Below are 12,562 nucleotides of genomic sequence, written 5' to 3'. Positions count from 1 at the left end.
TTTGTTAAGACCCTTGGTAAAGCACAGTATTGGGTGGGAGTGACCCAATTTTCCAGTGTTTTGTGTCACAGTTTCCCTTCACTAGGAAAAGAAATTCCCTTCCCCCTTGCACTTCTTAGGTGAGGCGATGCCTTGCCCTGCTTCGGCTCTCACTCGTTGGGCTGCGCCCACTGTCCTGCACCAACTGTCCTACATGCCCCAGTGAGATGAACCCGGTACCTCAATTGGAAATGCAGAAATCACCCATCTTCTGTGTTGCTCACGCTGGCAGCTGGTGGCTGGAGCTGTTCCTATTCGGCCATTGTGGCACCAACCTCACTTGATATGATTTCTAAATTTAAATACCTTTGGGACAAACGCGAATTGTGAAGGGATTTAAAAATGTCAGTGAAAAATGGAATTAAAAATAAAAATATAAATATCAACTTTATTTCTCAATATAATCTCTACTGAGGTCAAGACACTGCATTAAGGGATGATCCCAACCATTCAATCCATTGCTAAAGAACTGAGGGTCATGGGAATTTAACCATGTCAATGCAGTCTTCTACTATTAACTAAAGAAAAATGGGTGCCCTTTACAGTTATTTCAAGATTAGGAAAAATAAGGTCAGAAGAAACCAAATCAGGACTGTAATGTTGATGCCTAATAATTTCCCATGAAAACTCTTTCAAAATTACTGGTGTTTGTCAAGAGGAAGGAACAGAAGTGTTGTTGTGGTGCAGAGGGACTCTCTAGTGAAGCTTTGCAGGGCACTTTTCTGCAAAAGTGTTTGCTAATTTTCTCTAAGAACTCTCCTACTAAGCAAATATTATGGTGCTTTGATCCTACAGAACGTCAACAAGCAAAATGCCTTGAGCATCCCCAAAACCTCTATGGCTTTTGCTTTTGAGAAGTTTGCTTTTGCTTTGACTGGAGCACTTCTACCTCTTGGTAGCCATTGTTTTAATTGTGCTTTGCCTTCAGGATCCTATTGATAAAGTCAATTTCACTCCCTGTTATAATTCTTCAAAATAATGCTTCAGGATCTTGATTCTGCTTGTTCAAAATAGTCACTAATAGCTCTGCTTTTCTCCATAGCTGATCTAGGCACAAGGGTATTCAGGACTCATCAAATGTAAAGTTTCTCAACTTTCACGTTATAGTCAGTATTGTGTAAGCTGAACCAATTGAGATGTCTGTGGTGTTGGCTATAATATCTCTCGTTAATTGTCAGTTCTCCTCAATTAGGGCATAGAAACAATTTTTTTTCTCTCAAAAATTGGAATGGATGCCCCTCCTCTGTGGGCTTCATTTTCAACATTGTCTTACCTCTTCTTAGAATCAGGTATCCGTTTGTAAACGACTGATCCTTCAGGTCATTTTTCCCATAGATTTTTCATAAAGAATAATTTATTTCACCGTTTTTTGTACCCCAGCTTCACCATAAATTTGATGTTTGTTCTTATTTCAGGTTTGGCAGAATTCAAGTTCGGCAGAATTCACGTGGCTCTTTTCAGACTGATGTTTTAAATCCTGTTCACATATGTTAAAACAGGTCCGGGCATGGTGGCTCACGCCTGTAATCCCTGCACTTTGGGAGGTTGGGCAACATGGCAAAACCCTGCCTCGACAGAAAATACAAAAATTAGCCTCTACAAAAAATACAAAAATTAACCAGACAAGGTCCCAACTACTTGGAAGGCTGAGGCAGGAGAATCGCTTCAGCTTGGGAAGCAGAGGTTACTTTGAGCCAAGATTGCTCCACTGCACTGCAACCTCGGTGAGAGGAGTGAAACCCTGTCTCAAAAATAAAAAAAAGTTAAAACAAACTAGCATATTTGTGTTTTGATGCAAAAGCTAAAAGTTCATGCATAGTTTTTTCATAATTGTTATTTTGCATGAACTTATTGAAGCCCCCTACTATTTGCCATAATTTTCTCATCTTATTAATTTCTATATACATACAGAATTTCCAATTTGTGTAAACCTTTCTTCCCAGTTACTGAACAATTATTTTAAATTTGAAAAATATGAGCTATTTTAATCTATATATTTTTTTCTACTTCTGAATATTTTAGAGAAAATGTGGATAATGACACTTGTAAAATGGAGATGTTTGGAAGTTTCTCTTACCAATGACAAATTAATTTTTAAATAATTTCAGGAAAATTTAGGTGAATGTCTGTACTTTCATATGAACATTCATAGTAAAACAGATTTTTGAATTTCTACCCTTGATAAACTTTAATGTAAAATATGTGAGTAAATGTGTACTTTTCCGTTCCTCATGAACATTCTCAAGTTTATACTATCTGGATTTTCTCAGGACGAATTACAAGCTGTATATGTTGCTGAAGTGTCTCAAAGATTAAGTCCCAAAGAGAGTGCCCTACTGCTTTTCCAATATTAATTTCTAAGTTTTACCAAGTTACAAGTTTTTTTTTTCATAAAATATAAAATGTTTTGCCTCCAGCAGAAATACATTTTGGAACATAACTTTCCTGTAGGTAAGGGGTATAAAGGAAGCTTGGATTTGTTCTGAGAAAGGGAGAGGGTACTTCTGCCCATTGCCATGCACATCTGATTTTAGAGCTGAATGTCTTTCTGAGCTTGGTTCACTCCTCTCAAACTTGCTGGTAAATGGACACAAATTAAAGAGAAATAATTGCACACCATTTGGGATCAAGGAATCCAGATATCTGAACCATTGTTTATTATTAGCCCCTCCCACCCTCTCACCCTTCCAGAGCTCTAGTGTCTATCATTCCACTTCTATGTCCAGGTGTACAATTATTTAACTCACACTTACAAATGAGAACTTCATGTGTTCGTTTGTACAGATTCTCTTCCACCTAGCTACCTCTGAGACTGCAAGAACAATCACTCCCCCCTCCTCCTTCTCAGCCTACTCAAACAGAAGACCAGGAGCATTATCTATCTATCTATCTATCTATCTATCTATCTATCTATCTGTCTGTCTGTCTGTCTGTCTGTCTGTCTATCTATCTATCTATCTATCTATCTGTCTGTCTATCTATCTATCTGTCTGTCTGTCTGTCTGTCTATCTATCTATCTATCTGTCTGTCTGTCTGTCTATCTATCTATCTATCTGTCTATCTATCTATCTATCTATCTGTCTGTCTGTCTGTCTGTCTGTCTATCTATCTATCTATCTATCTGTCTGTCTGTCTGTCTGTCTGTCTGTCTGTCTATCTATCTGTCTGTCTGTCTGTCTGTCTGTCTGTCTATCTATCTATCTATCTATCTGTCTGTCTGTCTGTCTGTCTGTCTATCTATCTATCTATCTGTCTGTCTGTCTGTCTGTCTATCTATCTATCTATCTATCTGTCTGTCTGTCTGTCTGTCTATCTATCTATCTATCTATCTATCTGTCTGTCTGTCTGTCTGTCTGTCTGTCTATCTATCTATCTGTCTGTCTGTCTGTCTATCTATCTATCTATCTATCTATCTATCTATCTGTCTGTCTGTCTATCTATCTATCTATCTGTCTATCTATCTATCTATCTATCTATCTGTCTGTCTGTCTGTCTGTCTGTCTGTCTGTCTATCTATCTATCTGTCTGTCTGTCTGTCTGTCTATCTATCTATCTATCTATCTGTCTATCTGTCTGTCTGTCTGTCTATCTATCTGCACACACACGCACGTACACATATATATACACACACGAATATATATACACACACATGTGTACATATACACACACTCATAAAGAATTTGCATTTTAAAGAATGGTAGACCCATAGTTGTTCAAAAATCAACTATATAATTCTATATATGATAAATGTCTACTACAAAGTTCACGTTGAAAATTGCAAACACGACTTAGAAAAAATAAAGTTTTTAAAAATTTTATTTTATTTCATTTTAAGTTCCAGGATACATGTGCAGGACGTGCAGGTTTGTTACATAGGTAAGTGTGTGCCGTGGTGGTTTGCTGTACCTATCAACCCGTAACCTAGGTATTCAGCCCCACATGGATTAGCTATTTATTCTGACGCACTCCCTCCTCACTCACCCCCAGACAGGCTCCAGTGTATGTTGTTCCCCTCCCTGTGTCTATGTTTTCTCATTGTTCATCTGCCACTTATAAGTGAGAACATGTGTATTTGGTTTTCTGTTCCTGCATTAGTTTGCTGAGAATCATGGCTTCCAGCTTCATCCATGTCCTTGCAAAGGACATGATCTCATTCCTTTTTATGGCTGCATAGTATTCCATGGTGTATATGTATCACATTTTCTGTATCCAGTCTGTCACTGATGGGCATTTGGGTTGATTCCATGTCTTTGCTATTGTGAATAGTGTGGCAATGAACATATGCATGCAAGTATCTTTATAATACAAGAATTTATATTCCTTTGGGTATATACCCAGTAATGGCATTGCTGCATCAAATGGTATTTCTGATTCTAGCTCTTTGAAAAATCACCACACTGTCTTCCACAGCGTTTGAATTTACTTTCGCTCCGACAGTGTAAAAGTGTTCCTGTTTCCCCACAGTCTCGCCAGCATCTGTTGTTTCTTGACTTTTTAATAATCGCCATTCTGACTGGCATGAGATGGCATCTCACTGTGGTTTTGATTTGTATTTCTCTAATGATCAGTAACGTTGGGCTTTTTTTTCATATGTTTGTTGGCTGCATAAGTGTCTGTTTATATCCTTTGCCCACTTTTTAAAATATTTTTATTTTCGCTTTTTAAGACAGAGTCTTGCTGTGTCACCCAGGGTGGAGTTCAGTGGCACAATCTCGGGTCACTGCAACCTCTACCTCCCAGATTCAGGTGGTTCTTCTGTCTCAGCCTCCTGAGTAGTTGGGATTACAGGCACCTGCCACCACATCTGGCTAATTTATTGTATTTTGAGTAGAGACTGAGTTTCACCAGGTTGGCCAGGCTGATCTTGAACTCCTGGCCTCAAGTTATCTGCCCACCTCACCTTCCCAAACTTCTGGGATTACAGGCATGAGCTACTGCACCCAGTTTTTGCTCACTTTTATATGGGGTTGGATTTTTATAGTTTTGGGTTTTACATTTAAATCTTTAATCCATTTTCAGTTCATTTTTGTATAAGGTATATGGAAGGGTCCAGTTTTAGTTTTCTGCATATGTCTAGATAGTTTTTCCAGCACCATTTGTTATTAAATAGGGAATCCTTTCCCCATTGTTTGTTTTCATCCAAAATAAAATGGTTGTAGATGTGCAGTCTTATTTCTGATATCTCTATTCCATTCCATTGGTCTATGTGTCTGTTTTGTACCACTACCATGCTGTTTGGGTTACTGTAGCCTTGTAATATGGTTTGAAGTCAGGTAGCAGGATGCCTCCAGCTTTGTTATTTTTACTTAGGATTGTCCTGGGTATATGGGCTCTTTTTTCATTTCATATGAATTCTGAAGTAGTTTTTTCTAATTTTGTAAAGAATGTCCATAGTAGTTTATGGGAATAGCACTGAATCTATGAATTACTTTGGGAAGTATGGCCATTTTCATGATATTGATTCTTCTTACCCATGAGCATGGAATGTTTTTCCATCTGTTTGTGTCCTCTCTTATTTCCTTGAGTAGTGGTTTGTAGTTCTCCTTGAAGAGGTCCTTCACTTGCCTTGCTAGTTGTATTCCTAGGTAGGTATTTTATACTCTTTGTAGCAATTGTAAATGTGAATTCATTTGTGATTTGGCTCTCTTCTTGTCTATTGTTGGCGTATAAGAATGCTTGAGATTTTTGCATACTGATTTTGTATCTTGAGACTTTGCTGAAGTTGCTTGTAGCTTAAGAATCTTTTGGGCTGAGGTGATGAGATTTTATAGATATAGGATCGTGCCATCTGCAAGAAAAGAAAGTCCAACTTCCTTTTTTCCTGTTTGAATATGCTTTATTCTTTCTCTTGCCTGATTGCCTTGGCCAGAACTTCCAACACTATATTGAATAGGAGTGGTGAGAGGGCATCCTTGCCTTGTGCCAAATTTCAAATGGAACACTTCCAGCTTTTGCCTGTTCAATATGATAATGACTGTGGGTTTGTCATAAATGGCGCTTATTATTTTGAGGCATACTCCATCAATACCTAGTTTCATGAGAGTTTTTAGCATAAAGGAATGTTGGATTTTATCAAAGACCTTTTCTGAGTCAACTGAAATAATCATGGGGTTTTTGTCTTTAGTTCTGTTTATGTGGTGAATTACATTTGTTGATTTGCATATGTTGAACCAGCCTTGCACCCAAGGGATGAGGCCGATTTGATCTTGGTGGATAAGATTTTTGATGTATTGCTGGATTTGGTTTGCCACTATTATATTGAGAATTTTGCAACAAAGTTTATCAGAAATATTAAGCTAACGTATAGTAAATACATTGAAAATAATAACAGACTGATTAAAAGACTAAATAACATGAATCCTAAGTGTTTTCACAACTGATTTCTAGAGTAAAAGCATTGCCAAACTAAATGAGCTTGGTCAAAAACTGTACAGGGTCTGAGATGTTGTCTCAACTTCCATTACTCATTGTGAGGTGGACCTGCAGCAACTATATTTGATGCAAAACTTCATGTTGATGGAAGCTGAGATGTCCTGCAGCCTCAGAGGGACAGAATTCTGGTGTGTCTCCCTTTGCCCTGTCAGGAATAAAGATCTAGACTCTACAGGTTTTGTCAAAATTTACAAGATGTAGGAAATGGGGCAGGATTTAGGCTGTGAGGCAAAGCCTAGAGATATAAAGAAACAGCTTCTGACCCAGGGCTCATGAAGTCAGGATAGTTTCAGAGGGGATGGTGGAGTGAGCATAGTACAGTCTTTGGAACCATTCCTTCCCCTTTTTTGTTCATAGGCCAGATGTGCTCAACCAGGGGGCATCTCGGTTCTGATGAACAGAGTCCTGGAGAGACAAAGGGGCAATCCTGAGGAAGAGGCTCAACAGGGAGGAAGGAGCCAGCATTTTCTCTCCTGAGAAAAATCCTTCTCCCTAGGAAACCATAGGATTTTCCTTGGTCCCAGTGAGACTTTTCCTGAGTGAAGAGAGCAGAGAGAGCAAGGGACTGATGTGTTATCTGTTTCCACCTCCTGCAGTGATTCTGAAACCATGGGGGACAGAATTATCTTCAGAATCATGAGCAATCCAGATGCTATGGTTTCACACAAGACATTGGAAGTTCTTATCTCTAGGGGGTAGGTACTGGTCATTGATACTCTTTAAAGCTCATTCGCTGATTACAAAGTGAGCCAAATTAATAATCTACTGCAAGTTTTACTAAACTCAGTTTACTTGACACACAATTCACACAGACACATTGTTAATATACACATTTTGATGCTTGGACAGGGTTGGACCCAAGATTCTGTACTTCTATGGAGCCCTGTGTTCTGCCCAGGTGTCATTTACTCTCAGGTAAGTAAACTTATCACCATAACTAACAAGAGATTGATCTGTGATGATTAGAAATGAGAAGATCTGTTGGTTATGTTTTATTGGGATGGATTCTATTAACATTTAAATACAGTTTAAAAACGCAGATTTACAATGAAAAGTAACAAGCAAATATAAAACGTGAAGGGGCTATTCCCCAAACTAGTTTCCATTGAAATACCACCAGAGAGAAACAACTCTCAGGACAGGGATACTGCTTCAAAGACACAGATTTCACAGCTGGATGGTTGATCTCGAATTTCCGAAAATTCCATCCTTTACTCATGAAATGCAGTTTATTTAAGAACTTTCTAATTTGACTGTAGTTTCATACTCACACACTTCAGTGTGTTGTGTATTATTCCATTGCTGATAAGTATAACTTATTTGAAAATGAATTACATACTGGTGAGAAAATTTTCCCTTTAAATTAAACTTAAACTCACACCATAAAATTAGCAGCATCTGTTTGTCTGTTCCAAGAATTACCTAGGTTCTACCCAGGGCACCTGAGATCAGTTGAAAACAAATGCAAAAAAAGTTGGAATAAAAAGTAAGAACACCCTTCCAATGTTACAAATGCATCCCAGTCTCAATTATTCACATTCACGAGAATGATTCACCTATATACCACTTTAGCAAAATTTCACCGACTCTCGCCTACCAATTGGCTAATCAAAACAAACCAAGACAGAACAATAAATTCAAATTCATCCAGTAACCTGAGGGGAAAACCTACACCTCTGTAGTCTACAGATATTTACACAGGATGTCATCTACTGTGAAAACACATGCACAGAGACAGTCCCTTCACCTGATCAGAATACTCACAACTCCACAACAACATATTAGATATGGGATCATCTTGAAATGCGGCCATCACTAACCAGTTGTCCCTTTCACATAGACAAAAACCTGAGGACCACATTATGTTGTGTAGAAATGACTGTGCACCTGTGTGCATGTGTGTGTGTAGGGATCCGGGGAATCCAATAGACATTCCAGCCTCTTGATTTTTTCCATGTTCAGGCTCTTGATTCTATATCCGAGTGAAATGACTTTCCAGTGGGGAACAAGATAAGTCTTTGCAGGAAGCGCTCTGGTGGGAGCTAGATACTCAAATCATAAAGCATCGAGTGTTGGAAACATGCACTGAAGTTAGACGAAATACTCAATGCACAGTTTAGACGGTGAAAGACTTTCAGGTAATCATGCAATCACCGACCGGCTGATTGATGACATTCCCCAAATTTATGATTGCAAGAAGAGACAAATGCTCATAACATTCTATTTCCGGTGGTTGGGGACATACGATGGTAACATACTGTCTGCCAGTCATGCTCATCACACTGTACTTTGCACACACGTCACACAGAGACACTGTTAATACGCACATTTGTGTGCTTGAGCAGGGTTGCACCCAAGATTCTGTGGTTGTACGGAGCCCTGAGTTATGCCCTGGACATCTTTACTCTCGGGTTGGTCAACTTGGATCTCTGTACCGAACGAGAAACGGAGCCTGAAATCCAATCAGCGAATACACAAAAGGAAGGGGCCATTTCCCACAATCACTTCCACTGCAACACCACCTCGGATGAACAAGTCTCATTGCTGGTCAGGGACTGTGCTTCAGAGATGCACCTTTTGCAGCTGGACGATTGACCCGGAATCTCCCAAATGCCATTTTGATACACACCAAATGAGATTTATTTCAGTGCTTGCTGATTTTATTTTAGTTGAATACACACACGCTCCTGTGTTTGATTTCCTTTATTATAAATACGACTTACTTCCAAATGACTCACATACCAGTGGGATGATTTTCTGCTTCAATTCATTGGAAATGGACAGCATTCAACAGGCAAGTGTGTCTGTCTGTCTGTTTCCAGCATTCTGTGGGTTCCACCAAGGGCACAAGTCCTAGGGCGCCTGAGGTCCATTCAACAAGCAATGTAAAAACGGCGAGGCAGGTTCAAAAGAAAAACACCCTTCCTCTCTTCAAATGCGTTCCAGTTTCCACTACTCAAGGTAGGGAGAAGGATCCACAGAAGTCCCACGTTCGCAAAATTTCAACTTCTGGTGCTCACCAACAACTGACGAATGAAACACACTCCAAGAGAAAATAGTCAACCCCGTCCCCTGCAATAACTTCACGTGCAACCCTACACCGCAATATGTCCTATTCAGAAATTCACACTGAATGTCATCTTCCATGAACACAAACACACAGACAATCCCCCCACAGGTTCAGAAGACTCACGACGGCAAAACTCGATGTTTCCCATGTCTGGGCTCATCCTGAAACGCAGCCGTCACTATCCAGTTGTCCCTCTTGTGTAGACAGAAACCTGGGCTCCTCATTACTTTATGTCGGATTGACTGAGTATGTGATGGTGTGTGTGTGTGTGCGTGCGTGAACCCCCTCGTGGGTGTGTGTGTGTGTACGTGTATGTGTGTGTGTGTCAGTTTGTGTGCGCATGCACTCCTGCGTTTGGGTGGAGACTTTTCCTGAGATCACTGGCACACAAACAGAGCCCTCTTGCTGTGTTTGTTCCTCCCTTTGGATCTCCTGGTCCTCCCTTGCAGAGAAGTGAGTGTGTCAGTGTTCATGGACTCCTGAGGTGTCAGTTTCCTTGAAGAGAGGTTCAGCAGGGAGCTTTGCTGTTCAGGATGATGGTTGTTCATCCCACTCTTGTATTTTGATGGATGAATCACAAGCACGTTGGGAGGCAGGGTACATTCGACTTTTCTGACGTTGAAGTCAGGCTTGGTTTTGTTTTGCTCTTGGAGGAACTTCCAGTGGTCTAAGGTGCTTTCCGGAGTGGCTCTTTCCACTAAGTGCTCCTCCAAGTCGGGTACCTGGAGGCAGGGTTCTCTCTGGAGCTCTCCTTGCGTTGCTCGCCTGTCTTTGTGTTCAGCGCCAGGGGCTCCTGGTTCCCTGCCTATTGACACACTCTCACTGCATCTTTCCAGTTCACTCTTCTGGATGTAAAAGAGGACATAGGCCTGTTGACTCAGGACAGAAGCGATGCTACAGGCAGTGACCTTGGTGTCATCTATTTTATACCACTGGCCTCCTGGAGCTTTGACATAAGAGAGGTAATGTCCGTTGTGACAACTCCACCCAGCGTGGACCAGCACAGCATAGAGGACATAGACTAGAGGTCCTGTGTTCTGCTGAGACATGTATGGCTGCATGTCAAGGCACTCAGGGTATTGCACATTCTTGGCAAGTTTGTTGCCTGTGACATCGGAGAATCTCTTCAATACAAGGATGAGGACCTTGGCAGAAGTGTGTAGAGTGAACGTCTTGGAGGCAGGTGCCTTCTAGAGACAAAGACCACAATGATAGGCATTCTCTCCATTGAGTTCTTCGGGCTTCACCACCTGTTCCAAAGCTTGCTTCACACTCTGAGCTGCCTGGATATCCAGGGCGATGTCCAGGTAAGGGTCAAAGGTGTCCGAAACGCCCTGGCAGTGGAGACACTTGATTTGAGATCTCCAGCAGCCTCCAAATATCTGGTGGATGAGGGTGGTGTCCTCAGAGTCATGATCTACCTGCTTGTGCCCGGGAAGGCATGCCTTTTTCATCGCATCCACAATAAACATCAGAAACTCATGGACATCTTCCTGCTTGCCTCGATGGAAGCCAGCAGCCAATGCCTGTGAGGGCTGGATGACGTGGCCAGGACAGTGGAGGGCCCGTGTAATGTGAGCTTCCATCGTACACAGCATGCAGCACTTGTGACACTGACAAAGTTGAGAGTGCTCCTGCGACAGCATGTAGTTGGCAAGGGGTGGTGTGTATGTCAGGCACTGCAGGGAAGCATTCAAGTAGCAAGTATTTCCCATATTCTGGAGCCCAGCCCCCACCGCAGCAGGTCTCCTGCTACTGAGAGGAAGCTTCTTTCTGGGGGCAGGCTGTCTTGCCACAGGAGCCAAATCATCACAGAGGTTGACTTGGGTCTCAGATGACAGTGGTGACTTCTCAGGTAGAGAAGTCCGCTGAATTTCAGCAAAAGCTGCATCTGGCCGAGAAGATATGAGTTTTGAAAAGCGGTTGAACTGCCACTCACCTCCCAAGTGGAGTGAATCGGCCTCCATGTCGCCAGGAGCAAGGATCACAAGCTTTTTCTGCTGGGACCACACGTTGCAGAAAGACGCTATCTCTTCCGAGAGAGTCTTCAAATGACGCGCCATCTGGCTGCATCAGCCCTTATATAACTCACCCCCGCCTACCGCGAACACCCCACCCACCCATCAGGTACGCGGTCCACCAATCCAATATCAGCACTCAGTTAAAGAATGAGTCATAGGGTGTGTCCCCTTGTATTCCCCAGGGAGTTCACTTAAAACTCCTGGGGAATGCGTTAGTTTACTTAAAACAGTGGTAGGGAATAATTCTGTCCTTACAAAACAATGTGTGTGTTTGTGTGTATGTGTTTGCTTGCGTGAACTTGTGGGCATGCGGAATCATACCCATGTGAGTGTTTCTTTGTTTTTGTTTATATGTCTGGGTGTGTGTGTGTTTGAGCTGCGATGTGCTTCTAACTATGTGCTCTTGGCAGATACGATCATCCTTTCAGGCATTGAAGGACAGGAAGTCAGACCTGTACTTTCTGACTTGAGAATCATCAATGAAGTACAGTTAATAACACAGTGTATTTGTTTCCTTAATATCAAAGAAGAAATCCGTGCAGTCTAATAAGTATTCTAGCGATAACCTTTCCATGTTCAGCCTATTGATTCTGTGTTCGAGTGAGATGACTTACCAGTGGGGACCAAGACATGTCTTTGCAGGAAATGCTCTTGTGGAAGCTATATACCGAAATCATAAAGCATCAAGTGTCGGAAACATGCACTGAACTTAGACGAAATACTCAGTGTCCAAATTAGACTGTGAAAGACTTTCAGGAAATCATGCAATCACCGACATACCAATTGATGACATTCCCCGTATTTATGATTGCAAGTAAAGAGAAATACTCATGACATTCTATTTCCAGTGATTGAGGTCATATGACCGCAATTTAAGAAATCATGAAATCAGAAAACTTGACTAATCACAATTTAATCCAACTAAAACCTTTGGTTCATTTAAGAAAGGATGAATATAAAACAACATATCACACAGCATGGGAGATAATATTTTAATAC

General features: G+C 41.1%; 1 pseudogene; it reads right to left on the bottom strand.

The window, feature by feature from the left end:
• Window positions 1-9,907: 9,907 nt before the first annotated feature.
• Window positions 9,908-11,509, bottom strand: LOC140711169 (ubiquitin carboxyl-terminal hydrolase 17-like; annotated as a pseudogene).
• Between the last annotated feature and the right edge of the window lie 1,053 nt (window positions 11,510-12,562).

Source organism: Chlorocebus sabaeus, unplaced genomic scaffold (assembly GCF_047675955.1).
Source record: "Chlorocebus sabaeus isolate Y175 unplaced genomic scaffold, mChlSab1.0.hap1 unalloc_scaffold_251, whole genome shotgun sequence".
Taxonomy (NCBI): Eukaryota; Metazoa; Chordata; class Mammalia; order Primates; family Cercopithecidae; genus Chlorocebus; species Chlorocebus sabaeus.
The sequence above is the reverse complement of the archived record's forward strand: the minus strand, read 5'-3'. Positions and strand labels throughout refer to the sequence as shown.